Source organism: Crotalus tigris, unplaced genomic scaffold (genome assembly GCF_016545835.1).
Source record: "Crotalus tigris isolate CLP2741 ecotype Arizona unplaced genomic scaffold, ASM1654583v1 scf7180000019924.707973, whole genome shotgun sequence".
Taxonomy (NCBI): Eukaryota; Metazoa; Chordata; class Lepidosauria; order Squamata; family Viperidae; genus Crotalus; species Crotalus tigris.
This window is the reverse complement of record NW_024097775.1, coordinates 621,029-645,077: the sequence shown is the minus strand read 5'-3', so window position 1 is coordinate 645,077 and position 24,049 is coordinate 621,029. Positions and strand designations below refer to the sequence as shown.

At 35.3% G+C, this 24,049-nt stretch overlaps 1 long non-coding RNA gene across 1 annotated transcript in view; it reads left to right on the top strand.

Annotated features, from left to right (window-relative positions):
- LOC120317897 overlaps window positions 1–23,547 on the top strand; it is a 34,766-nt gene extending 11,219 nt beyond the window's left edge. The window contains exons 2-3 of the long non-coding RNA XR_005559332.1: window positions 7,121–7,160; window positions 21,032–23,547. This is a non-coding gene — a long non-coding RNA (uncharacterized LOC120317897). The remainder of the gene's footprint in view (window positions 1–7,120; window positions 7,161–21,031) is intronic.
- The last annotated feature ends 502 nt before the right edge of the window (window positions 23,548–24,049 follow it).

Here is a 24,049-nt window from a genome sequence, read left to right as displayed (position 1 = left end):
CTTGACCGCAAACGCACAGCAGGGTGGCAGCCTTCAAGCTCTCTTCCCTCACCTGGTTCACCTTGAGGTAGTTTTCCACCCTGGCTGCGTAGGACTCCCACCTCTCTGGATGTGAGACGTCAAATTCCGAAAGCCTTCCAATCTTCGCCATCTCGTATCAGGAAGGGTCTTTCAGCCAGCCTACCCCCGAATGCACGCTGGATTGGCGGGTAGCTGCCGAGTCAACGCCGTTCCTGCCGCTCCGGACTCACTCGGGTAAGCTTACACCTTCTCTTTTCCGATGTAAGGCAATACCATCCTCGTCGCCAGTGTTGAGTCCGTCGCGAAATGGTAAGACACGGGAAGCAGTAGTAGTTCTCAGGAAACCTTTATTCTTCAGTTCAGCTTACATTGGAATATGGCGGCAATGCCCAAAACTCTCGGCCTCCTTTTATAGCCCTTTCCCGGGTCAATCTGTTACTTTTGGCGTGCCAGCACCCGCGCATGCACACATGTACTGGCGACAGCCTGTCTGGTCCCTGGCAGCTTGCACCTGCCCGGGACCATCCGCAATGCCCCGAGCCTGCTTGCACATATCCTGTCTGATTTTTTAAATTTTTCAATATTTTATGACATATTCCTCTAACCGCATGAAGTTTTATTTGTAGTTTTGCTTTGTGCATGATAGTTTTCCTTAGTGGTCTGTGTTATTTTTATGAATGCATATATTTGAACAGATTTTGTAGGACATGATCAGGCTGAGCCCAAGGACAGGGTCCAAAACATCTGTCTGGAGCCCTTATGGAAAAGACCTAAGTCCAGACCCCTTGAAGTCTATTGAGTCTTATCTGGCATCAGTTTGCCTTGACCATTAGTAGATCAGATTCTTGTGTATACTGTAGGTTGAATGGAATAAATTTGCAGTGTTTTTTGAACTCTATTCTGGCACCTGGTTTCCTGCACTTGACAGATTTTTTTCTAATGTTGTGTTCTATTGTTGGAGAACTGCATTGTAAGATTGTAAAATACCAACTGCATGTTTAAAATAACTAAACTTCCTTATATGAAACTGTTAGACAAATTCAAATTTCTCTCTATTGTTAAAGGATGCTTCTGAGTAATTGGCAAGAAGTATATAAAGTGCTCACCTGCTTCAGTTTTCTAGCATATGATCTGCTTAGGTATACATCTTTTCACACCAGAAAATACTTCATTGCAAGCAATAAGAATGAAGACGTTATCTGTGAAAGTGAAACAGCAGCAGAATAGGAAAGGAAGGAATAATTTTAAGGGATGAATAAATGTGAATTAATGTATTTTATTCATTCATTCATTTATATTTCAGATGAAAATGAAGAATAAGTGATTCTGTGGTGGGTAAAAGAGCTTGTAGTTTTGAAATAATTTTTAGGTGCACCCACTACTTAAAACTCTCCATTTATTATTGCTGAGAACTAGACTAATTTGTGAAATTTACGCTGGAAATACTGCATAACTATATATTGTTTGTACTTTTGATCATTCTTTTTCTTTGTCGGCATACTAGATATTTTCAGTAGAGGGAATATTTTGCTTTTCTGTATAGCAAAAATTGTAAAAATGAGGGAATACATTTTAGCATACACACTTTTGTTTTCAAAACAAAAAGAGAATTTTGTAAACTGCAATATTGTGTGTAAAGTAACAATGATCATGAGCTTATCATTTTGCAATTTGCAGTACTATCATTTGTTGGGCATAGAAAGATGGCAGTTTGGTCTATGTGCAATACTTATGTACAGTGCTTTTTTTGAAGAAAAAAAAAGGTGCCGGAACTCACACATGTCATACAACTGGCCTTGCCTATCCTACAAGGTTCCAACCAAAAAAAGTGCCAGAACTCTGTTCTGGGCATTCTATGACAAAAAAAAGCCCTGCTTATGTAGTTCTTGTTGCATTTAATATTATTGTGGCAAGTAATTTCCAGAAAAAAACTAAGCATCATATTGTTATATTTGCACTAGTGAGCACATCAGCAAAAGAGTTTTGTAGGAAGATAGATGAAATGAAAGTAAGTATGTAGTATGTCTTGTACCTCTGGCGAGTCTCTTCCTGTTATTTCCTGTTATAAGATGGAGATAGTTTGTGATGGATGGCAAAGCCCATGAATTTTTCTAGATAACATTCTTTGAAGTATCTCTGGTCTAACTTGGCTGCTTGAAATAACTCAGAAGTTCTTCTAATGCATTTGTGAAATCTGGATATTTATTTATTTATTTTATTTATGAGACTTATATACTGCTTTAAGTGCAAGCACTCTCTAAGCGGTGTACACCAGTAAGCAATGTATATATATATATTTTACATTGCCCCCAACAATCTGGGTCCTCATTTTACCTACCTCAGAAGGATGGAAGGCTGAGTCAACCTTGAGCCGGTGAGATTTGAACCGCTGACCTGCTGAACACAGTCAGCTAAAGTGGCCTGCAGTACTGCACTCTAACTGCTGCGCCACCTCGCCACCTTGCAATCCAATTTAGCTCTAAGCTTTCATTCTTCTCCATCATAAATGATACGACCTTCTTTGTAGTCCATTTTGCTAGACCTATTTTTTTCTTAGTGAAGTTTTTACATTTTCCATCAGCTAGTCTAGTAAAAATAAGAACGAAAGCCTGGCTCTTGTACTTAATAAAAGTTAATTAGTCAAGTAAGACTGATAATTTGTTTGCTTCTATACAGGCTGCATCTATCTCCTTTGCAAGGAATATAAGTATTTGCATAATACTGTATCTTCATGACTTAAGTGATGAAATTCATGTTATTTTCATAATTCCAACAAATGTTGCTGCTTCAAGGTGCTTTCAGACAATATTTCTATTGTGCAAGGGGTCCACCTTTATTCACAGGATCAAACTAGGAGGTCCTGTAGTTGCCTTCTTCCATTTGTAACACATGTTGCCAACTGTAACTTCAATTTCTTTTCTCTTAAAAATAAATCCATTAATGAGAAGAACATCTGGATAGCAAGAACAACAAAGACTCTTGTAGCACTTTAAAAATGATATCGTTGTATGAAGCTAGACTTAGCCTCTGGGCAAGAAATAATCCAATTTAAACAAGGAAGTAATGGAAGTGAACTGAACAAGAATGCAGTAGCGAAATCCAGCCCATTTTGGTGTTTGGACTTCTTTTGCTGGCTTTTGCAAATTTAACCCTGTTCCATTCAGTTTTCAAGGAGTTAATGTGGTGACGGAGAGACTTTTGATTGCATTCATATAATACCTTTCTACCTACCACTCAGTTGGAATTTAGTCTCAGTTTTAGGGGACCCTCACAGCTGATGCAGCATTTTTTACTGGAACATCTGCAGAGTAATATATTAGTACAATGGTTAGCAATCGTTTCAGGTACCAATTGCTATCATGTGATAAAGGTGTGCCAAAAATAAACAATCGGAAAAGGTGATCTCATGAGCTTTTAGCCATTTATATTATTTGTGGAATATACGTCTCAGTCTGAACATACTTGTGGACAGAAGTAGTAGTGATATTGTCATATTTTTCTAATTTTATACCACTGTATATTTTTTTCACTTTTAGAATCATCAACATCATCAGTGTGATGATTGTGAGTTCTAGACTTGCCCTTGGCATGAAGCCAGTTGAGTGACCTTGGGCTAGTCATTTCTCTTAGTCCTAAGAAGGAGGCAATGGCAAGGCACTTCTGAAAAACCTTACAAGGCAGTCATCAGGAATCAACACTGACTCAAAGATAGACACAACATTTCTACAATCTTTGTCGTGACTTGTAGGTTGCAAATTTTAAAAAGTGACTGGATCCAAGGGCTTTGCTTCTAAGGAGATTATAGAACAACTGAATTCTGTAGAGACTCATTCTTTCTTTTGAAGGCTACACAACTGACTTCTGAGTGAACGATCACAGTGTTGCATTGCAAGCTTCTAAAGCAGGGGTGTCAAACTCCGGCCCTCGGGCTGGTTGCATCATATGGAGGCTATGCCCACCCCAGCTCTGGCAATGCAAAAAAACACATCACATAACGAGGCAAGTTTGACACATCTGTGTTCTATAGTATTCAGTCTCATGACTTGTCTGGAAAATTCATAATGCTAATAATAATAAACAAAACATCCTCAACAATTTCTGAATTTTCTAGCTATATTTATTTCTATATTCCCCAGGAGCAGAAGTGAAAGAAGAATGCACTATAAATTCAAACATTAGGGTTGGGGTGACAGCCTTCATCTTTGATAAACAGGAATGTATTGCATTACTATCATTGTTATTCTTCATTGAATAACAGGTTAGCTAGATTACATGGCCTATCTTTGCAATTTGGCACAATTCTATTAATAAACTTCTAATATTATTTATTAAATTTATTACGGCTGCTCAGTCCAAGAGATTCCATGTAGATTACAACAGCCCAACATCCCAGTATAGAATTAAAACAATTAAAATAGACAGCAAAACACAACCGTAAATCTTCCAAAACATGATAGGGTCTTCATAACACTGTAATCCTAAGGCTGGGAATAGAACAGGTCTTAAGAATCTTTCAGAATTCGAGGAGAGTGCCTTTATCCAGATTGTTATTAAAGGATTCATTTAATTTCTTTTTTATAGTTCTTTTTTACAATTCTTTATGATCCATTTGTAGAATAAATTCATTTAATCTCCATCTATAATTCAAAATCTTTTTTGAAAGTATCAAAAGAACTGGATTATGGTCTGAAAAGGATCTAGCTAAAGCATCAACGTTTAAAATTTTATTTGCAAGGCTTTTAGAAATCCATATCATATCAATTCTTGAGAATGATTTATAGCATCCTGAAAAAAAGTATATTCTCCAGCAAGTCATTTTTTTCTTCCATGAATCTATCAATGCTAAATTGTCCATCATCTCAAAGAATGTCTTTGGTAATTTACCCTGAGAGGGTTTATTCCCTTTAGTGGACATTGTATCCAAGGCTGGGGAAATCATTCTCTTTCAGTCCTGCAAAATAAGCCAATTTTCATAAGAAAAACATAGTAGTTGATCTATAAGATATTTTTTAAAAAAATACTTTTATCATCATTTGGCAGACAGAGTCCCATACTATTGATTTTATTCCATTAAGCTCCATTTCTGCAGCTAGAAATCTGCCCTACTCATCTGATAGTATTAACTTGGGCTTAAATTGGGGGTTTATTTAGAATACCCAATAGCACTTAAACTTATATACTGCTTCACAGTGCTTTACAGCCTTCTCTGAGTGGTTTACAGAGTCATATTGCTTATTGCTGGGTCCTCATTTTACTGACCTCGGAAGGATGGAAGGATGAGTCAACCTTGAGCCGGTGAGACTCAAACTGCTAAGCTGCTGGCAGCTGGCAGTCAGCAGAAGTATCCTGCAGTACTGCATTTTAACCACTGCACCACCATGGTACAAATACAATCACAAACAAATCCCAATTTGTTTCTTGCAAACAAATTATGTCAACATTCAGTTTCCTCTAAAATTGATTTTTTCCCCCCACTTGGATGGGCATTTTCCCTATTAAAATTCCATGTTATATACTTATTGTCTATCTTCAGACAATGTAGCAAATTCCTGTACAATCATCTCTGCAGCCTCTTCCTGTTTTCTGTATCTGATAATCAAAGTCTTATGATATCGTTAAAAATCTGCTAGGTTAAAGTCACTATCCTTGAAAATAGGTACAATTTAGCCAGATCTATCTGTCTGTCCGTCCATCCATCCATCCATCCATCCATCCATCCATCCATCCATCCATCCATCTATCTATCTATCTATCTATCTATCTATCTATCTATCTATCTATCTATCTACTCTATCTGTCTGTTTGGTATCTGTTTCTGACCTGATCTGGGTGACACAAGTTAAATTTCACATGACAACACTGGCAGATGCCTTATTTCTATGCAGCATTTATGTAGAATTGGTTCCCCAAGTCCCAGATGCAGATTCTGAGCCTGTTTGCTGTTTCCTGCATTTTGGAGATGCAGTTTTTGAGATGCAGCCAGTCTCCATTTATTGAGAAAATTGTAGCTTTTCAGCTTATCATCATAAGAACTTTGGAATAAAGTATTACATTTATCTTTTTTTCTTCCCCCTTTTAATAAAACTTTTCTTTTTCAGACTGTTAAATCGGCAGATCTGGCTTATTGCTCATTCTTTATGATGACTGGATTTTGAATTGATCTAATATCCTTGGATCAGTTTTTCCCATTCTGCCATCATACCTTATGGAAAAGATGCCTTGTATCAACATTTAATATTCTGCCAGAGAGGCTTCTCAAATCAATACTATTTTCTGCTCTTGAAAAATGAGCACTGGAATGACAAAAGTTAGGTTACTTATATTTCTTGGTATCTAGCAGATAATGGGAGAAAAAAACAGATGAACACAGCCATGGATTTAATTCTTCCAAAACAAATGTCTTCATATTCTGAGCATGTATGTAGAAAACTGATGTATACATCCTTAATAACTTAAGGAGTCATACAGAAAATCATGTAGACTTTTATGCAAACAATATATAAAAAGGAATGACAAAGAGTTTAATATTTCCCTTTCTTGGGCAATCATTTTTCTTATTAAGCCAAGGATCACTTAACAATTACACTAATCTTATTTTGAAATAAAATGGTCTCATAATTATTGTACGCTTAGCTCTACACACCTATGTATGTAGTAGGAAAGTAAGGCCCTTTGGACAGATTCTACAGCAAGAGGAGGAGGAGGAGGAGGAGGAGGAGGAGGAGGAGGAGGAGGAGGAGGAGGAGGAGGAGGAGGAGCATGATAATAATAGTAGCAGCAATAGCAACAGCAGCTAAGGAAGAAAAAGCAAAAAGTAAGACCTCCCAAACAACAAATATTCCCAAATAAAAATCTATAGTAATATAGCAATATATAAAAGACTCCCATCTTCAGCAGCAAAGAAGCACTTAACTCTATCAAACTGATTAAAAAAGTAATTATTTCAAACTGACCACATATCAGATGAATGAAAACAATGTTCCTAACAAAAAAAGAAAGATCTTTGCTTGATGTTAAAAACATTGTTATGCTAGGTCAGCACACCACAGTTGAGAAGACTTTCACAGTTCTTAGTGATATATCTAATTTCATTTTGCAGGATATCTAGAAGAAGGCTTTGAAGATCAAGGAAAGTCCAGGTAGGAAGAACAAATCATTTCAGTATTTAGTCCCCAAATTGTAGCATGATTTGATTGGCCTAGAAACCGATCTAGAAATGGACTGGAAGTTAGATCAACTGAAACAATATTAGCTTTATATTATTATATCTGCTGGTCCCACTTACTTGGTGATTCCCGATGGATGCTTTTCATTGTCTCTTTGACAATCCCTAATACAAGTAGAGCCAGATTCCTGTTATTTATATGGGGAGGGTAGGGATCATAGGTTGCTTTCCCCTCACACATTCATGCTACATTATCTGATTAAAAATGGAATTTGTAAATGATCAGTTTTTTAGATTACAGGAAATGTTACATATTACATACATTTCAGAACATCTGACCAATGGTAGTGCTTATTTGCTTCTGTGACTTACAGATTAACAAGACCTCTTTAGCAAGTACTTAAGGCAGTAAAATATGAATAAATTAAAATAACATATGGGTGTTTAGATAATTCTTTTCCATGTGTTTCAGTATCCTATTCACAAATAATATCTCAATGATGTTTATATAGTTTCACTGCATATTTTGTATAGCAGAAAAAGGAGTTTTTATTGTTAATTGTCAAATTAAAATTCAGCTGGCAAGAGAAAGACTATAGTTGCTGAAATTTCATCAGATTGAAAAGATTTTTTTTTAAAAAATAGACATATATAGTCCTTTTTTTCAACCTTTCTCTGCACAAAAACAAAATGGAAGTGGAAAAAAGACAGAAGAAATACAGTATATGTGTGGATGGAGAAGGCTGCAATGATGAGCAGGGGGCACAGGGAGTGGGAGGGCTCCTGTAGCATTGCTTTGCTGAAGCCTCTATCAGAACTTATTCCTCTCCCACTTCCACAAAATCAAAGCACTCACACGGGCAGACCACAGTCCACACAACTCTCTACTTCATACAGTAGAGGAAGGTAGTAAGGAGAACATTGTCAACACATTATGAAAACAGAGTAGTGGTTGCTCAAAGCCACAACCCCACCTCTCATCTTCAGCTTTCATGTTCTTGCATTCATCAGGATTTTGCTTTAAAAGCTCTTTCGGCATCTCTATGCTACAATGACATCACCACAATGGTATTTTGACAGCTTGCCAAGTTACTTCTAGGGTTCCACTTTCAGGATTTCCAGCTGTCCAAATCAGCAACAGTCTCTTTGTATACACAAAACCACAGAACTGTAGAGCTGCAGCTTCCTTTGTCTAATGCCTGCTTGGGAATGCTTTTCATTCTGCCTTAAGTTCTGGTCTATAACTTCTGCAATTTCTGCTTTCATCTTTCTGGAACTGGTTTCTTTGTTATTCCCTTCTGTGCAGTCCTGTCTTCCAGATGCAGCACTTCCCATATTTCTAGTTAATGCAAAATATAAGTTTCATTCTTCACTTCCTTCTTTGGCTTCCTGATCCAACTCACAGCATGTATTTCATTTTTTTTTAGCAAAGACATCATACTTTTCTGGTCTCCATTCCTATTGAAATCACATTATCTTTTTTTGTATGTGTGGCTTTTGAGAATGCCTTTGCGAGAGGCAATGCATTCTATTTTTTAGACTTTTAGGGCACATTTATAAAATGCATAAATATAAACATAAAGGAATGCGAGAGTGCAAAGATTGCTTCGGCTCATTTTAAATAGTCAGATAATTATATATTTCTTTAATTCCATATTGGGCAATCTGCTATCCAAGCTCATTGTACAGCCTACAGTATACATTCTTCTAACTACAATTGCTGAAGCTGAAAAATAATTTCTCGTCATTTGACAAAATAACTCATAAAAAAGGAATGTTCAGATCTAATGTTAAAAAACCCATCCTCTGAAAACACAAGTGTACATGCAAACATATAAAATGCCAGAACAAAAATTCCCATTTTGGACAAAGTACATCCTACTTTTCTTAATCTACCTCCATTTCCACTTCCCTCGGCACCAAAAGATTGACTACCTCTATTTTAACTGAAATATTTTTGATTGTTTTTAAAGGGGAAACTATAGAGTTCCATTACTGCACAAAGTTGACAGTAATGTTGCCATACAGTAATCAGTCAGATGATGCTTCCCACATGACATTGTGGCAGTGTCCTTAGATTTACTAAAGTTTCAGAAGAAGGTCTTCAAACTAAGCCTCCAACATGTATAGTTCACACGAAAGTTTCATCAAACTGTGGAACTGCACTTAATTTGGGGAGAAACTAGCTTAGCATGGATGTGGTTTAAAGTCATATAAAAGTGAAGTCTAATATATATATAATATGCTGTATCTAATCAAGGAGAGAATCTACCTAGCACTAAGAAGAAATTTCTTGACAGCTAGAACAATTAATCAGCGGAACGACTTAACTCCAGAAGTTTTAGATACTCCAACACTGGAGGTTTTTAAGAAGAGATTGGACAACCATTTGTCTGAAATGGATAGGGTTTTCTACTTGAGCAGGGGTTTGGTTTAGAAGACCTCCAAGGTCCCTTGCAACTATGTTATTCTGTTATTCTGTTTAATTTGCCTGTCTCTAGTTCAACATTCTCTGCAGAGCTACACCTCTGATAAGTTGTTTAGGAACATAGTGTTCTAGGCAGTGCCATGTATCAAAAAGAGAGGATGGATTACACAGTGTAATGCTTGCTTTAAGAAAAATGATTTTGTAGAGAGGAGGAAATATGGATTCCGAGATAAATAAGTCTGTCCTAAAATCAGAATCTGGTTATTCTAGTCTCTGCCTATTGAACAGGTGGCAAGCTTATGGAGTGAAAGAGAGAGGTAAATGATTAGAAACATACCTCCTTGTCACTCCTCTCTTTCTTTGTAGTTCTTTGTGACCCATGTGTGTCTTTCTTATGAATTACCACCTGTAGTTTCTTTGTTCATTTACTTTTCTGGTCTTCTTTCCCTTGTTAATTTATCTTTCTGCAAAACATTCATTATGGATTATAAGCTTCTTTCTTTTATTGTATAAAATCATAAATAATATGGTGGGTAAGCCTAGCTGCTTCAGGTGCTTTGTCCTTGTAAGAAATATGGCTCCTTTACATTTGGATCCTACCAATTATGAATATGTGTTAGTATGTTAATTAGCTGGAACAGAATTTTGATTCTTACTCTGTCACCAGTTATTCAGAATGGAACCCTTTTACTGACCCCAGAGAGCCACTTTGTTCTAGTGATTAAGGCATCAACACAGAAAGTGGGAGACCATGAGTTCTAGTCCCACCTTAGCTATGAAAGCCAGTTGGGTGACTTTGGATCAGTTGCTCTCTTTCAGCCCAACCAATCTCAGAGGGTTGTTGTTATGAGGAAAATGGGGGGGGGGTAATGTGTCTTGGATTGTCTTGAGTTATTTTTAAAAATAACAAAAGGTAGGAAATAAGTAAATAAATAACGCAGGGATTGGGGTATTTCTGAACTAATGAGCCAGCTGTAAAGTGAGTTGGATAATGCTTGCACTATTATAAGTTTAAGATTATTCTGTGCAAACCTGAGTAGCACTATGATCTTATTTTTATATACATTAAAAACTACAGTATAGTGTGAGAGTATCTCTCTGTCCAAAGCTTTGTACGCATGAATTCTGTATAGAAGTGATAACAGATGCATTTTAGCCCCTTCTGTATTTTCAGTTAAAAATATTGCAAAGTTACTCTGAATTTGTGTTTGTTTACAAAAAAATTGTTTTTCATTAAGGAACTGTGGACCCCATAACGGCTTTAGATATGTAGATTAACAATAACAACCCTTGATAGTTAAAATGGGCCACTGATATGTCAGTATATATATATATTTTTAGCAATATAGGCAATTAAATTACTTTGCTTTTCATTGCCCCTTTTGACCTTTAAATGATGGTGTTTGGTTTTCTTGACTATTGGACAAGCTTTTTATCATACTCTTTATATTCCCACCATGTTATCTTTCTCAAACATGAGGATAAAAATCCTTAGATCACAAGTCAGTAAACAAAGTAAAACCCTTGAGAAATATCATGTTGTAAGGATACTTTACAGGAGGAAAAGAGTGCTAGGAAAGAAACTGCAGAAGAATAATTACTGCAGAATACATGTACTCAACACTGATATCTATTAACTCACAATTTACTGAGTTAGAAAAGCTTTTGCTTCTTCAAACAGGATAGGTGTCTTTTTCCACATTTGCCAAATGTTTGATTTAGACACCATTATCGTTGATGTTTATCATGCTTGGTTTTTTGATAAGTTTGTTACACAGGCTTTGGTGATGTTTCTTCACCTTTGTTTTTCTAAAAAGACTGAATGCCATGGATCCTATCCTAGATTGTTGATTACAAGATTACAGCCAAACGAATAGTCTTGGGGATAAAATATCATTGAACATAAAACTTATTGTCCTGTATGTTTAGTGTTCTTTCTTTCTTTCTTTCTTTCTTTCTTTCTTTCTTTCTTTCTTTCTTTCTTTCTTTCTTTCTTTCTTTCTTTCTTTCTCTCTCTCTCTCTCTCTCTCTCTCTCTCTCTCTCTCTCTCTTTCACATGCACACAGAAAGACAAATATATAATGTATCTTATCAATATACTGATGTGCTATCTGTAAATACAGGATATATATGTATAATTGATACATACAGAGACACACAATAAGATAAGATAATCTTTATTGTCATTTTTTACTGTGGGCACATATTAAAAATGCAATTCTCAAAAGTATATGTCTACACATACACATACATACATACATATATACTGTATACATATCTCTGACTATCAAAAGACATGACCCATTGTCCCTCATGTCCATCCATGAGGATTTGGAGGAACACAAGTTTGATCTAACTGGGACCACAATTATAACTCAAGCAAAGTCAAGGAGAGAAAGATAATTCCTCGAGGCCTAGTTCTCTACCAACCAGTGAACAGACACATTGACATCAACCCCACCTACCAACCATGAGAGTGAGAGAGCTGCTTCAACTGAAATACCAGAAGCAACATTCCAAACAAACTGAACACAATTCAAACCGCACTGAAGATGTCCCCCCCCCCGAACAAGGACGAAAAGTTTCAACCTAATTACCAAGCCCAGAGATCAAACTAACAGCCTATATGTACACACACACACACACACACACACACACACACACGTTAGTTAGTTAGTTAGTTAGTTGTGTGTGTGTGTCTGCTCAAGCATAGCTTATATGCTATGTCCTGAATAGAAGGAAGTGAACTACCAATAATAAGATATATATGATAATTATTTATCTCTAACTTGCATATAGCCTGATTGATCCTCATGTTTAACCTCAAAGGCTTCTATCATATGAATGAAAGTGCCCCTTCTCTAAAGATGAAAATGAATTCTGCTACATAGTTGGCTGACAGCAACTTGATTGAATCTGCCCAAACTGGTTCTGCTACAGCATGGATAGCAGCAATAAAAAGAGCGCACTAGTTTCTGCCCTTCTTTGCTCAAGAATTACAACCAAAAGTGTATAGTGTAAAAACTAGAGTGTATGTTTTTCCAAACTGCATATAGAAAAAGCATTTAAAAAATACATTAAATAAATATTTTAAAGTATTTTAAAAACTAAACATAACATTTTACAATTGGATAATATCAAGCATGGACAAATTAAAAAAGTGATTAGCAAAATATATCCAAAGAATGAGAGCAAAGAATGAGAAAATTGCTAAAGACAGTATTGAATGGCTTAGAAACACCATCAAAGCATCAATAGTTGGGCCATACCTGTGATACAATACACTTCTGAAAATTATTAACTGAACTGGAGAGTTTGAACTGAAAAATAAGAAAACTGATGACTAACCACTCTGGATTACATCCCCGTAGTGATATTGATAGATTATACCTGGTTCACAGAAATGGAGACAGAGGTTTAACAAACTTTTGAGAAAGAAAAGTAAAAGGCAGACAAAAGCAACCATTGATGCAAGTTAAAAATTGGAATTTACTAAATGTACAGGAAACAAAAAAATGAACATTGAAATCATATAATAAAAACACAAAGAGAATGCTGTCAAGAAGAACATTTAATGATCAATTTCTATAAAAGATCAGGGGGAAGTGGATAAATATAAAACCTAATAATGGCATATAACTGGAATATTAAAAAAATAAACTGAAGGCTTGATTTTGACTGTGCAAGAGCAAGCTATTCGAACTAAATCAATCAAAGCCAGAATTGAAAAATCATCAAATTTCAAAGTGCAGATTATATGCAAAGGGGCAGAAGAAACAGAAGATAATATACTCAGCTCATGCAAGAAGATTCCATAATCTGATTAAAAACAATAACACAACAAAGTTGCCAAAATGATTCACTGCAACATCATATACCAATAATGAAAAATTGGTAGATATGTAGAGTTGAAAAAGTAGTAAAAAATGAGCAGGTTAAAATATTGTGAGATTTCTGAACACAAACTGTTAACTGTGGTTGAATAGTGGAAGTGTGGATAATTGAAGTAGCAATATCATGGGAATGTAGAATACAACACAAAGTACTGGAGAAGATCACAAATATGATCAAGATCTGAAAATAAAAATTGAAAGATTATGGCACCAACTGACCATGGTGTCCCAGCGGTTATCGGCACACTGGATGTCCGATCAAAAAAAATCTTGGATGGCACTTAGGAAATGTGTACTTTGACAAAATTTCCATCTGTCAATTACTCTGCTTGGATCTGCACATATACTATGCTGATACATTACAGCATCCTAGATTCTTAGGAAAAAACTGGTGCTTATGAAGACCAACACTGGCTGTTCTCACAACAGTAAATACACAAATTATATCTGGGGGCATGACACCAGCTAAAGAACTGGTAGTTGTGATTTCATATTGCTGCACATATAAAAATAATAATGTAAATATGGCTTTGGCATGCTACAAAGCAATGTTTCAAAAATGTCTCTAGACCTTCAGCAGCTGGACAAAACCTCATTTAATTATTTTATAATAAATGTTTGTTTTATATTTTATAACGAATCAAGCCCTCTTCCCATTACTGACAGCCATTTTGTGCATAGACAAGCTACACTCAGGGAGTATTATGTGAACAATGTGTTTGGAATTTTGCCCACTCAAAATACTTAAGCCAGATTCAGACTAGGAATGCTTCTGAAATCTTCTAGCTGTCTCTGAGTCATTCAAGTGAACTCAGGCAGAAATCCTTTACTAAATTTCAAAAGACCTAAAGACCAGTATGGTATGACCAGGAATGTCTGGCTTAGGTGGGGAGACCCAGGTTCAAATTCAGCCCTAACTAAAGAATTACATTGGTGACTTTGCTCAAGCTATGTCATGATTGATTCAAATTGCAGAAGGATATGTAATAAATAAAATAAATGTTGTTTTGGAGAAAAATCTGACGGAATAATATGTATGTTGCCATGAGTTCCTGGAAAAAAGGTGAGATATAAATCTAATCAATAAAAATAGGTTTGGGCTGTGGGAAACGTTTTAAGTATCCCTTTGAATGGTTTACACAGTTCTGTAATACATTTTATAGCTATATTTGATTTAATGCTTCCATGCAGTGTAACTGTGTATTCTGTATCTATTTCAAATCCCAAATGGATTAAGTCTCTTATAAAGTAATAATGTAACATATATCAATATCATAGTTCCCGTTGCCCTCAGAAAGGGATTGAAAGGTTCCCCCAACATCTGCTAAAAATATTAGCTGCTGGAAACAGTCAGCTGGGTCAATACTATAACATTTCCTTTGTAGTATTCTGAAGTACAGTATCATGCTTGAAAATAATATCTGGGCAGTGTAACACTTGCTGTGACAGGATGGAGAATACTTTAGAATATTTGAAGTAACTCAATGCAGTTCTCAAAACAAACATACCTCTAAGATCCTGTAATGGAAAGAATGTCTCTGCTGGTAGGCACAACAGAGCTTTAATTGAGACGCGTGATACAGTCTCTTAAGATTAAAAGTCATGCTTTCACTTGTACAAATGGCCCATGACAATTCTGAGGAAAGATTATATATTTTTAGGCTTGAATACTTTTATTTTTGGCTGCATTTTCACAGCATTTTTATTTCATGCAAAAACAAAAGCTCCATTTGCACATTAATCATGCAAAAATGACATTTCTCTTTTTTTTCCTCCCTCAATGTAAAATTTTAATTGCCCTTTGAGATTTCACGACTGAAAGTTTAAGTTTCTTGTTTAGTAAACTCACAAAGGAACTGATTAATAGTCATCATAACACCATAAAGTAAATGTCAAGTTTAACACTATTCAAATGTTACCAAATCACTAAATTAGCAGGATAGCACCTATTGAGTATAACATTCATACTGAATATCACTAACTAGTGAACATCAGACTGGGTAATGGGGCACATATGAATACCAAGTTGTCTTTCACACCTATATATAGCATTTATAGGGCCCCTCAAATTAAAAAAAATTAAAAATTAAAAAGGATGTCCAAATCTGAACATAACATTGAACATTCCTATTTTATATTTAGCATGATTTCAGATAGAAATAATATTAACTAATGAAATTTGACTATTCTTTGGGAAGATTTTCATCTACATAATATGAACATTTCCTGGTGAAGTTTTTGTATTAAAATGTGGTAAAACACATTTAAGATGTACTTCTGTTTTGAGTTCATATGGCTGGGCAAAATATTTGGTTGGGTCTAGATTAAATATGCTTTGCAAAGAAATCTGATTCAGCCAAACTATGTCAAGCACACTTTACCGAATTAAAATCAATTGAACAAATTAACAGAAATCCTGCACATTTCCTTAACTTAATCTGAATCCAGCCCATCTTTTTTAAAAAGGCCATTTTAACATGATAAACTATTGCTATTTCTAATATTGTTGTATTGGTCGGAGTCCCATAATCCACAATTGGGTTTATAAAACAATGGCATTATTATGGCTTAAAGAGAAGCAGAGAGGGGCCTTACAGGGGATTAGTAAACATTTCATGTTGAGCAGAATTAACATTCCAATTTGAGAGCACATATCAGAAGTATGCCAGTAATGCTTACGGTACTAAAAATGTTTATAGGAAAAAACTGAAAGAAGTCATGGTTTCTTTGAACTTTTTAGATGTCAGTTCTATAGTTAGAATTGACAAAGCATTTTCTTTGCCTAAAGAAAAGAGGCAGATTTGTCTGGACATGGCTATCATATCACAAAGCCTCAGTTGCAGGCTAAACTGGTGGGTGGCTTTGGCGCACCTCATCTATAGTTACAAAATGATTGCTGATTCCTCTGTAGTCTGAGCAGCTGCCCAGAAGTGTGGCATACTTCTGGGCAGGCATCTCTGCTTGATACTATTATAATAATATCTTAGTAATTAAGGAGCAATTTCTTAATAGTTTTTAATGCAAGAATTTGTTACGCAACAAGCAAATTTTTAGACATTCTGAATTTATTTTTAAAATATTTAGTGCACCAAAAACTATCCAGAGGATCTCATGTTAGTTAGAAACCATAAAACGAGATACTGCAATAAAAACAAGTTAAAAAAGGATACATTTAAAACAAGTCATTTCAACACAGATTGATCAAAAAATGATACTGACCAAGAGGCACTTAAGAGACAAAAGAGAGTATGGGAACTAAATTTCATTTTTGATGTGTACCGTTGTGCCCACAGTAAAAAAATGACAATAAAGGTCATCTCATCTCATCTCATCTCATCTTATCTTATCTTATCTTATCTTACCTAAAAGGTTAGTCTGCCAAAAAATGCAGTCTTTCCAATGAGTTCTTTACTCACATAGCAGCCTCAAAGGCTTATATTATTGTTGAAGAAATTTAACATGGTTTTTAATTGGTTCTATAGTTCATCTTGTTATTCAGTGCCTTTTTTAGGTTGGATATTTAATCAAATAAAATAACAACTACAATAATGCGGGCTATAGTGGTTACTTATCAAGACTGTGGAACGCTTCAATTCAGTCTTAAAAAGTGAGTCAGAATGTGCAGAAGTGTGTAATCCTGGCAGAAAATGCAGCTGCTTTACATTGTTGCATACAGTTGCTACAGTCATGGTTGGCTGATCAAAACTATGACTCTGCACAACTCTATTATATGTTGCAGTAGTACCTAAACTAAGATTACTGGGCTCCATGTTGCACCCCAAAGAACCCTGAAAGATGCCCTAAAGAGAAATAATAGTTTTTAAATATGTGACTGGAGAAAAATAATCTTCTACCTTTATTTAATACAACTCAAGGTGTTCCTGCTTATTTTCCTGAAAATCTCTTACTTTTTAGATTTGCACCTCCACCACCAAACTTATACACCTTATATAACAATCATAGTAAAATAACTCTTGTCTTTTAAAGTTAACTAATTTTATTTTCTCTTTTCATATTGTTTTATTGTATTATTATAAAGCATAAACATTACATTATACTATTTGGAAGCAGTAATATTTATACAGTGTTGAGTGAAGATTATTAATTTATTATTATTATTAATAAATAACTTAAATCTTTAAAGACAAAGAAATATTAATATTTCTAAAATGTTAATGTTGATAAGTATAAGATTGTTTAAATTTTACAACTAATGCTGGATATGGCATGAATAAAAACTACAAAATGCATTCAATTATGTATTGTATAATAAAGGTTTCCACAATTAGCTGGATTCACATGGCATGCTAAGCCAAAACAAATCAAATCAGTTTAGTTTATTAAATAGTTCAAATGGTTAAACATTACAGTTTAGCTAAATGAATGAACTTAGTTGTGCTCTTATTTATCCTGGAAATAGCCATGCTAATCCAGTTTGACCAGTGGAGAAAGATGAGGATGCAGTTTAATTAGTTTACAATTGGAATTTAAAGGCTTAGAATTTTTCACAACTGAGAAGGCTATTTACATTAAAAAATGTATGTGAGAAAATAGATAAAATGGTTCTCCTTTGGATCTTTCCCCCTTTCTCCATGATTGCAGGAAAGTTTAAGCAAAGTTCTGTGGCTCTCACCATATATTTCCTGCCCTTGAAATACACTTCAAGAAATGACTGTTAATGGAGGAAACATAGGCTTCAAAGTCATGGCTTTCTTTTAAGGATGAATTGATTTCAGTCATGCCTATGAAAGCTAAACTTGTCTTTTCAAGAATACATTCAAAACTTTGCTTTGCTTTACTGTTCTTTCAACCTACCATGATACATGATATTTGCTGCTATTAAGTGAAAATTATGTGAAACAGCTGCAGTGACAGATAAGATTAATTATCTTTTGCATTGGTGACATTTAACCCTTTATGCAGCTTGGCTGCCTGAGTAGGCTTTTTCAGCAGAAAGGTTGAGCAGATGCTTCAGTGCTCTATCTCTGCAGTATCTTCTTCTGAGGTAGAGGTGAAAACTTCAACCTGTACATATGTGCTTCCCAAACCTTGGTCACTGAGCTCCCAAAATGTTGTCACATTGCAGTTTTTATTAAAGAGTAAGGAAATTATTGAATGTCTGACTAGAGAGTAATCTTATTGACAATATTTATTTTTTTATTAAAATTAAGTATATTAAATTTATGAAACTTAAATAAATCCACAAAAAATCCAGTATAACTTTTGGGCAGGTGTGACCTACAGCAGTTCTATTTGGACAATAAACCTGGTGTCCCTTGCCAACCCAGAAGATGCAGTACAGAATTAATGAGAAAAACAAGATGAGCCCTTAAGATACATGAAACTCTCCAAAAATAGGGAGAAAGGAGATTCTGAGAAATGTCTTAGCATTGCTATTTTGATTTTTTTTGTCTTTCATTCAATCATGTCTGATTCTTGGAAACTGGAAGGTTTGTTGATAAGGTTTTTCTGAAGTGCTTTGCCATTTCCTCCTTGAAAAGGCTTAGAGCAGGGGTTTCAAATTGCCGGCCTGCAGGCAAGATGCGTCACGCCGAAGCTGCACCCACCCCATTACTGGCAATGGCAAAACAGTCCTGATACGTTGTGCAATGTCACATGACGTCATGAGTTTGACATGTCTGGCTTAGAGAATGTGACTAGCTTAAAGTCACCCAGCTAGTTTTGTGCTTAAGAAGGGACTAGAACTCACGATCTCCCAGTTTCTAGTGTGATGCCTTAAGACTACTCAAAACTGGCTCTCTCTTTTGAATATAGATGCACAGTTTTGAACAACCATACAAGTATTGGGTTGATTGTGCTCCAGTGTGTTCCACAAAACTAAAATGGCAGGGGTTACAGAATGATATAAAAAAAAGGTTTTTTTTGCCAAAGAATTTTTTTCCCATATGCTGGGCATGAGGAGTTGCAAAAATGAATCTGTGAAGAAGCCATCATTATTCTATCTTCTCTTAGGCATATGGATGTATATGGTTAAAACACAGGGGAAACTGTAGTCCTTGCCTCATTCCTGACATTGTCTGGACCATGTACTGCAAACAGTATACCCAGTATCCTGCTTAGTAATTTAGTAGGTAAAATTAAAATTGAACTTAGCAGTCTTCAAACTGGAGAAGGTAGAAGTAGATAAAGAGGAAAAGAGAGCACTTAAAACAGATGGGATTTAAGAAAATGTGCCCCCCCCATTTACTTTCTTGGACATAGCCAATTTCTGCTTGTTTCTCCATTGCAGTCCTCAACTTAATCTTGCAAATTGTATATTTTTAGCCCCTTAAAGGCTGTGTACTTATTGTTTATTGAAAGTATAATATCTTCAAAGAACAATTATGAATGCAGGTGGAATATATCATGTATTTATGGAAACTGCTGTTCTTATTCAACTACTCATACATAGAACTAGTTTATAAGTTCCAGTCATACTTAGATCACAGACATGATGGAGCAGTGAGGGTTACAGGTATGGTGCTGAATTGTAATCTATATATATGGATAGCAGATTATCAAGAGTTTAATCATATAATATACCCATTTTGAAGATTCCAACGAGTAAAATATTTAAGACATGTTGTGTTCCAGTTACAGGGTTTTGCTTTCACTTACACAGCAATATCAATGCCAGACCATAACTGTATATAAATTACTGAATGCTCTTATATCAAACGTGTGCAAAAACACGTTTCTATTCTCTTTTAACTTCAGACTTGCAAAGTACTCATGCACTAGTACCGTATATGCCGGCGTATAAGATGACTTCTGGAAGTGCTAAACTCGGCGCCAAAGACGGGGGTCGTCTTATACACCGAGTCATCTTATACTCTGGAAATACTGGTAGTTTCCGGTGTATAAGATGATGTTCTAGGAATGCAGCTCAGCGACAAAGATGGGGGTCGTCTTATACGCTGGGTCGCCTAATACACCGGCATATACAGTATATGTGTGTACTTAGAAATCAAAATAAGAAGATAATTTTGCAAAGTTTTTATGTCAGGGAGTTGTAAACCATAAAAATATGTTTAAGGATAGTAATAGTAATAGTAATAAAGTTGGAAGGGACCTTGGAGGTCATCTAGTCCAACCCCCTGCTCAGGCAGGAAACCCTACACCATTTCGGACAAATGGCTGTCCAGTCTCTTCTTAAAAACTTCCAGTGTTGGAGCATTTACTGCTTCTGGAGGCAGGCTGTTCCACTGATTAATTGTTCTCACTTTGAAAACATTGAAAACAACTTTAAAAATATAGGAAGATTCTAAAGTGTTCTGCTTTGAAAACAGGTGCTGTGAAAGCACTTTTTATTCTGGAAAATTCTAACTATCATAAAAGTAATTAATAAAAAGCATGTCCATTTGACAGGAAACAAGCAAACAAAAAGTCTGCTTTAGCCAGCCTGTCTGCTTTGCTTCTCTTTCTCTTGCAAATTTTGTTTCAACAAATTTATAAGACTGATAAGTTCTGGATAGTTTCTACAATTGCTGTAATTTCTACAATTATTCCAATATTGTGGTTAAGGCATTTTCTTAGGATCAAAGAGACCCATGTTTGAATTCAGCCTCAGCTATGAAAGCTCATGAAGTGACAGAGAAGTAACCAGAAGCTTCATCTCTTACTCCAATTTATTTCACATGATTGCTATTGGAGGGAAGAACTAGAAGAAAAATTTCGATGTACATTGCTTTAAGTTCATGGATAAAAAGCAGGATGAAAGCCTAAAGAATAAACAAGTATTATACAATTTTCTGTAAAGAAAAACAAATGCATACACTAAGTGGAAGGATACCAAGGAGGAGAAGGAAAAAAAAACCCTAATGGACAAAAGTTATCAATTTCATTAAATCCATGGCTTAAGGAGACACAGAAATCCAGTCCACATGAAGAAATAGTGTCAACTATTAAAATCTTAATTTGCAAAGTTCAGCTAAGTTAAGAAACATGAAAACTAGGAGGCAATGTGAAGTGTTAACTTGATTTAATTCAGTGCTGGAACTGACACCTGTTGTTCTCAATATATCCAGATCTGCAACATGAGAGCTGTAAGAGGTAAGAATGCCAGTGAGAGCTGGCTGTGTATTGCCTTGTGGTCAGTGAAAGGAGAATGAGACGAAAAAGAAATCTTCCAAAGCTCACTGATATATTATTTCCCTTCCCCTGCACACTTTCTGAAATATGCTTGTTATTTATTTGCATTGACCTGGGAAGGCCTTTCTAGTTAATTCTGGATCAGTGGGCTCTGGAATTGGTGGGATCTGGAACTGGTCAGGGTTTGGACCAGTCAGCGCATGCTCAGAAGCACTGAATTCTGTGCTGCTTTATGCTTCAGATAATGACATTTGATAGTGACAAGAAGTCTTTGGAAGCTTTCTGCTTTCAGTTTTTTTTTTTTTTCAAATGTCAAGTATTTATGGTCAGCTTTTGTGACTTCCTGATCCAAGTTAAGCCTTTTAGCTATAATTTGCTGTTCAATGTATGAAATGTATGTTTATTTACCTAATAATGTATATTTTTAAAATTCAGCACTGGAAAACAATACTGATAGTGATTGCTTTTGGAACAGATCAGGTTTGGATGATGATCAGTGGTTTTTTTTCTGTTCATTATTGTCCCTGTGTTGAAACTGGATGCCAACTTTTTTCTCAGCCTGATTTCAAGTGCCCACAAAGGTGTACAAAGCATTACATGGCTTCAAACCAAGCTACTTACAAGACCACCAATTCCCATAGAATGTGCCCTGCACAGTTGAATCAATGGGATGTCTTTTCCAAATCTCTGCATGGACACATTTTAATTAATTATCCATTCTGCTTTCTTTGTTTCTTAATATAATGAAGCTCGTGTGCTGGATCAATCTGATACTGGAATTTAAGGAAGCATTATTAGTTAGATGATGGCTCAAAGCAAAGATTATTTTCTCAGATATTTTAATGCTAATATGTTTAATATGTTTAATATGTTTTAAACCCATTAGCTTTTAGTAAATGTGTTTTTCAAACATTGCAAGGGATTAAATACATATACATCTATGTGAAAATTAAATAATAAAAAAATGCTCAGTGTTTCTGTGATATCAGTGATATCTCCAAACCTCCTTTATGCAAAGGGAAACAAAAGGCACATAGGCATGGTCTCCCTTGTCATTTGATTGCAATTCATGGACATTAAGACTTGAATTGGGAAGTCATCATAAGAGAAAAAAAGGGAGTAATGGACTCTTTCTGAACCCTGAAGTCACTCTCTCCATATATAATGGAATGACTAATAGATCTTAGAACACAGAAGGAGCAGCAAAAAAGGGAGGAAACAGGGCATTAAAAAGAGATTTACATTATCCTACTACGTAGCAATAAATGGATTTTCAGAATTCCATTCTTCTTTCTGGAAATTGCTAAACTGTATATGAGACAATAATCAGCAGGTCACATGAACCTATGGCCATAACATATCACAAACACAAACTATTCTACAAATTAGCTGAACTTGTCTAACCATTATTAGCTGAACAAATCTGGCTCATTCATTCAAGTCTGGAATCATGATTTACAAATCACAAGAGTTTTAGTTAAACTCATGCTGACCTGAAATCAACCCAAATCTATATTCATTATAATCCTGAATTCAACAGGACTTCCTTTTGAGTACATTACTAACTCTGGTAAAAGGACAAATTGGAAAATTGATGAATAATGGCAGGGTAATGCTTCTGAAGAAAGTCATAATCATTGTGTATTGGTGTTCCATTTGTTGGTTTATATGGTATTGTGTTGAATATGACAGCTTAGAAAGGATACCAAAGACAATAGGAGTTTTTTTGCAATATCCAGGATTGCAATTATGCCCAAAAGACACTATAGAAAACATGAAGTATGTTTGTGTATACCTGGTTTACATTGCTACATTTTGGTGATCAACATTTTGTCCTGTAGATATCCTTAATGTCCATTGAAAACTTTTGGTCTGCAAACCAAGTCACATGAGTAGAGTAATCCTTCCACTCTGTTCTTCATTGAAGTATGCATTTTGAAAATGATTGGAAACACAAGCTTTGAACTTCACATAGGTGGAATTAAATCAGTTTGTCTTTTTTTTTCAGGCTTCCACATGAACCCAAAAGTCTTTCTTTATGTATTGCCATCTTCTGTTGCTTATGGAAAAAAATAATTTTGCTGGCATGCTCTAACTGAACAGTTGTAAAGAAAGGTAACATGTGCAAAAAATTAATTAGACCTACACATGCTCAGGACTGGAATTAACATACATCACAACCAATGCATAAATTTGAACTGATTATTGTACTTGAGAAGGTTCAAAATGTGCTCATTTCCAGAAATTTAAAACATGTGTTGCCTGCTTACATTACAATAGTCTGATTGGATGTTCAAAAGAGGAAAGTTAGCAGTTATATGTTTTATATCCTCCCTGAATAACATGAAAAGATTAAATATATTAATATCTTTAGGACTTGGTGTATAGAACATTAATCTATGAATATATGGAATTAGGCAATGAAGGTGTATATATTGTTTCAGAAAAGAG